At 45.2% G+C, this 5,957-nt stretch overlaps 1 pseudogene; it reads left to right on the forward strand.

The window, feature by feature from the left end:
* Nucleotides 1-1,382: 1,382 nt before the first annotated feature.
* LOC133774312 (ADP-ribosylation factor-like protein 1) lies at nt 1,383-4,724 on the forward strand (annotated as a pseudogene).
* Nucleotides 4,725-5,957: the final 1,233 nt, after the last annotated feature.

Below are 5,957 nucleotides of genomic sequence, written 5' to 3' on the forward strand. Positions count from 1 at the left end.
ATTTTCAAAACACCAACACAACTTTCTTTATTTGATAAATCTGTGTAAGGAAAAGGGGGAGTGAGGGAGGAGGTGCAGTACAGCGGGAAGAGGAAATTTTCTATTCTATCCACAAAGTAGATGTCAAATCCCTTAACAACCATCCCTCCCAGCCAGAGGCTGGGCATCCAGGCCTCCAATACTGGTTCCCTAGCTTCTCTGACCTTCTCTTCTCCCTTGAGAAATACGACCACCAACATTCCTAATCCAGATTTGCCCCCTCCAAAACACCCCTGGATCATTCAAAGCCTGTCCCTTCTTAAACCATCCTTGTCTCAGAATTCAGCTGTCCTTCTCCCCATTCCTTCATTCCTGTGCCTTCAAACAACCATCAGGTTGTGCGGTGAGAGTGGCAGAGTAAGGATTTCTGAATAAAGCATCACCAAAATCACCAGAGGACCTTTCCCAAAGCACAGTCCTAGGTTCACACCCAACTGTGAAGACTCGGAATGTCCGGGAAGAGTGCAGGAAATCCATATATTTGGAATGATACCAGGAAATCTGGTCAATGTGGTATATCTCTGGTCCCTCCCAAACTCCTGGGCACAACATAAACATAAATGACCAGGGATCCCTGAAGACTTCCGTGTGAAGACAAGCTGGAAGACAACAGAACTGGTTGAAGGCCTGTGAATGGAGTGGGAGACCCCCAATCATTCTCTCCACCAAGCAGCTACCCTACCCCTAATGGGAGACAATAAGAATTTTCCCCTGGTGAGGCTGAAATAGAGACCCTTTGGTCTGTAGACAACAAGACAACTGAGTATAAGAGTGAGATACCTAAATCACATTGGGGTAAAGGGAACAAAAATGAACCAAGAGATTTCTCCCACTGAGCTGACACAATGATGTTTATATCCTTCAGAGAGGATGCTGTAGGATAGTTCTAGAGCGATTGACTTGACCAAGGGAAAATATTTTTATTGTTATGTGGGAAATCTTCCAAAAGTCCCAGATCCCATGCCTAACATTCAAAATGAGGGCTGCCAGCCCACCAGTTGCAGCCATTCAGGTAGCTTCCCTCAGTCTTAGATATGAAGAGCCATCTGGGGATCACCACACTTTTGAGGAAATCTACAGCCATGCAAATCTATGCCATGCAAATCAGATACCAAAGCACAGAAATGAGGGGGCAGGGGTGGGAATAAGGCAAAGCAAAGAACAGGAGAAAAATTTCAGGAGATTCATAAGCAAATCTTAAAGAAGATATCGCGGAAAAACGCCTCAGAGCAGCAAACTGAGGTCTAGGTGAGCGAGGTGGTGATGCTGAGGCTGGCATAGGGGTCCCTGCTGAAACTAGGGTCTGTCTCCAATGATCGGCGAGTGTAGACAGGTGGTTCATCATGGGTGGCTTTTTCTCAAGTATTTTTTCCAGTGTCTTTGGACCCAGGATGTGAGGATTTTCATTTGGGGACTAGATGGAGCAGGAAAAACCACAATTTTATACAGATTACAAGTTGGAGAAGTTGTTACCATTATTCCTACCACCAGATTTAATGTAGAGACAGTGACAAACAAAAACCTTAAATTCCAGGCCAGCACTGTGGCGTAGCAGGTAAAGCCGCCACCTGCAGTGCCGGCATCCCATATGGGTGCTGGTTTAAGTCCTGGACGCTCTACTTCCGATCCAGCTCTCTCTCATGGCCTGGGAAAGCAGTAGAAGTTGGCCCAAGTGGTCCCTGTACCCATGTAGGAATCTGGAAGAAGCTCCTGGCTCCTGGCTCCTGGCTCCTGGCTCCTGGCTCCTGGCTCCTGGCTTCAGATCGGCGCAGCTCCAGCTGTTGCAGTCAATTGGGGAGTGAACCAGCGGATAGAAGACCTCTTTCTCTCTCTCTGCCTCTCCATCTCTTTCTGTGTAACTCTGACTTTCAGATAAATAGATAAATAAATCTTTAAAAAAAAAAAAAAAAAACCTTAAATTCCAAGTCTGGGATTTAGGACAGACAAGTATCAGGCCACAAGGGAAATCAGGAGATGTCACTATTCAAACACAGATGCAGTCATTTAGGTAGTGGACAGTTGTGACCGAGAGAACTGAAATTTCCAAATCAGAGTTAGTTGCTATGTTGGAGGAAGAAGAGCTGAGAAAAGCCATTCCAGTGGTGTTTGCAAATAAGCAGGACATGGAGCAGGCCATGACTCCCTCAGAGAAGGCAGATTCACGTGGGTTGCCTGCCTTAAAGGATGGAAAGTGGCAAATATTCAAAACGTCTACAACCAAAGGCACGGGCCTTGCTGAGGCCATGGAGTGCTTAGTCGAAACATTAAAAACAGGCAATAATTCACTCACGGCAGGGCCTCTGAAGCAAAGGCTACGTCACCTATCTCTCTGGAAACAGGCAAGCATGCCTCACACTACGAAATGTTGTACCTGTGTGATGGCTGGCACACTCTGAACTGACCACAATGTTGTAATACACATGAAAAATAAGTATTTAGTTGGAGGGGTAACTCGATTGAATCACCTGAAGTTCTGTATAATGTAAAATATCCTTTCCTTGCTTTCATGTGTTAAGATGCACATTCTATTTATATGGAATTCTAATTCAGATCAGTCTTATTACATACATTCTTGTTAGGGCAAATGTCCTCCTATTTTTGAAAAAAAAAAAAAAAAGAGAGAGAGAGAGATTGTATTGCCCTGACTAGAAATATTCAGAGAAAAATACAAGCTTCTGTAAGTCAAAAGAAACATTTTAAAATCTAATAAGATATTAGCCTGCGCCGTGGCTCACTAGGCTAATCCTCCGCCTTGTGGCGCCGGCACACCGGGTTCTAGTCCCGGTCGGGGCACCGGATTCTGTCCCGGTTGCCCCTCTTCCAGGCCAGCTCTCTGCTGTGGCCAGGGAGTGCAGTGGAGGGTGGCCCAAGTGCTTGGGCCCTGCACCCCATGGGAGACCAGGAGAAGCACCTGGCTCCTGCCATCAGATCAGCGTGGTGCGCCGGTCGCAGCGCGCCAGCCGTGGTGGCCATTGGAGGGTGAACCAACGGCACAAGGAAGACCTTTCTCTCTGTCTCTCTCTCTCACTGTCCACTCTACCTGTCAAAAAAATAAAAAAAAGAATCTAATAAGATATTATAAAATGAAGTTGAGACTACCCAAAAAATAATACAAAGATAAAACTAGAAAAATAAGAGAGAAAAGAAACTTTAGGGTCAAGCCAAGAGCTAAAATATCTAACCTATAGAAAGAAAGAAGGAAATGGGTAGGGAGAGCTGGAATTATTAAAAAAAAAAAAGCCATTTTATCAGTAGTGAAGAAGTTTTTAGATTGAAAATGTACTCGTGAGTGCCTTGCAAAGTGAATGAAAAAGGTTCACACAAAAGCATTTCATCCTGAAATGTCAGGACAGCTGAAATAAAGAAAATCCCCTAAACACTTCAAGTGAAATAAAAGATTACAGATGAAAGATCAGGCATGAGGACAGAGAATGGCACTGGACGCTGAACAACGACACTATGGAAAGTAGAAGAAAATGCAGCAATATCTTTAAATTCCAAAGGGAAATTATTTACAATCTAGAATTCCCTACAAAGCCAACCAACCAATCGAGTCTAAGACTAGAATAGAAGTGCTTTCAGACATGCAAGATCTCAAAAGTTTTCTTCCTGTGGAATCTTTTCTTCGGAAGGTACTAGAAGGTATTTTCCACCAAGCAAGAATGATTAATATAAATGAAGATAAGGTATCAGCACAGGAGAAAGGACACGGGGGTGCCTAAGATGTTAGTGAAGGAAAGTTCTAGGCTAACAACTGCATGACAGACCTAAAAAGCAGCCAGTGCAGACTGAGGCAGGAAAAGGAAGACTCCAAGCCTCCAGAACTGATATCTATCTCCAAGGGGGAGAAAATTGGATCAGTGTATTTAATGACGTATCTGTTCACTACATGGAGAAATGTACTAGAATTCTGGCAGAATTTGTAGATGACTTAGGAGTAGGCACGTGGGCAGGCATTGTGGCAGAGCAGGTTAAGTCGCCACTTGGGATGCCTGCATCCCATACTGGAGAACTGGTTCAAGTCTGAGTTACTCCCCGCTTCCAAGCCAGCATCCTGCCAATGCATCTAGGAAGCAGCAGATGACGGCCCTAGTATTTGTGCTCCTGCCACCTATGTGGGAGACCCGGACAGAAATCCTGGCTCCTGACTTTGACCTGACCTAACCCCAGCTGTTGCACACATTTGGACAATGAACTGGTAGATGGGAGATTGATCTCTCTCTTTCTCTCTGCCTCCCCTTCATTCTGTTATTTAAGTACATAAAAATAGAAAAGAGGAGGTATGTAATAGACAAAATGTCTGGACATGAAGCAATTATTAACCACAGGGAGACAAACATATTTGTTTAGAAAAAGAAACTTTACATTTTGAAGAATGTAATTATAGGGGCTTGGTGCCATGGCATAGCAAGCAGAGGCTTAACCTACTACAGCATAGACCACAAGAATGTTATTTTTATTAGGGCCTGATGGTGCATATTCTGGCAAGAGCCTATGCAGAAGCAGAAGCCCAACTGGCATTTGCTATAGGAAAACGAAGCAGCACATGGAATAGCCCCCTTTGGACCTTATGTGAATTTCTCTCAGGATTGGGAAGAGGAGAGGAAGGAAAAGGTTATCAGCCAACCGTATCTGCTATAGGAAAAGCGATTTCTGCGTACTTTATGCCATTCATGATGGACTAAGGACTCGAGATCTTTCTAAATTTGGACATTGATTGCACTCATGAAATAGGCAGCTACAGCTCAGGCCCACTCTGCAAGGAAAGGGACGTGTAAGGAATGCCTGGGCTTTTCCCTATCAGTCAAACCTGGCTGAGTACAGTTTCCAGTCATTATTAATGTACATTATTAATGTACTTCTTTTCTTTCTTTTTTTTTTTTTTGACAAGCAAAGTGGACAGTGATAGAGAGAGACAGAGAGAAAGGTCTTCCTTTGCCGTTGGTTCACCCCCTCAATGGCTGCTGCAGCCAGCAGGCTGCAGCCGGCGCACCGCGCTGATCCGAAGCCAGGAGCCAGGTGCTTCTCCTGGACTCCCATGGGGTGCAGGGCCCAAGCACTTGGGCCATCCTCCACTGCACTCCCGGGCCACAGCAGAGAGCTGGCCTGGAAGAGGGGCAACCGGGACAGAATCCAGTGCCCCGACCGGGACTAGAACCCGGTGTGCCGGCGCCACAGGTGGAGGATTAGCCTATTGAGCCGTGGCACCGGCCATTAATGTACTTATTTCCAAGACAACCTTTAGAAGTGGGATTTTGACAGTGATTAAGGTACTCACAACTTTCATCAGAGAGTCTGTCTTGGAGTCCCAGCTCTGTCTCCTGATTCTAGCTGTCTGTTAATGACGACCCCAGGAGGTAGCAGATGATGGCTCAAGTAATTGGGTCCCTGCTGCCTCTTGAGAGGCCTGGGTTGAGTTCTGGACTCCTGGCTTTGGCTGGCCCAGTCCTGACAATTATGGACATTTGGGGGTGACACCAGCAGATACCCCACAGCCATTTAAATTTATTTGTATAAGAATACTTCAAAAGTTTAATGGGAAAAAGTTTTGTGGCACAGCATGTTGGGCTGTGGCTTGAATACTTGTACCCCACATCTGAGCACCAATTGGAGTCCCAAGTACCTGGCTTTCAATCCAGCTTCCTGCTAATACATCCTGAGAAGGCAGCAGGTCCGCTGTCACCCATGTGGGAGACACCGACGGAGCTCCTGACTCCTGGCTTCAGCCTGGCCCAGACCTGGACATTGTGGCCATTTGGGGAATGAACCAGAAAATGGAAGATGGATCTTTCTGTCTCTCTCTTTCTCTCTTCCCTGCCTCCCATCTCTGCCTTTCAAATAAATAAATAAAACTTTAATGAAAACATTTTTAAAAAATTAACAGAGAAATAGATTTAAAAGATAAGTTTAGTTAAAAA

The sequence above is a fragment of the Lepus europaeus genome, chromosome 15 (assembly GCF_033115175.1).
Source record: "Lepus europaeus isolate LE1 chromosome 15, mLepTim1.pri, whole genome shotgun sequence".
NCBI classification, from domain to species: domain Eukaryota; kingdom Metazoa; phylum Chordata; class Mammalia; order Lagomorpha; family Leporidae; genus Lepus; species Lepus europaeus.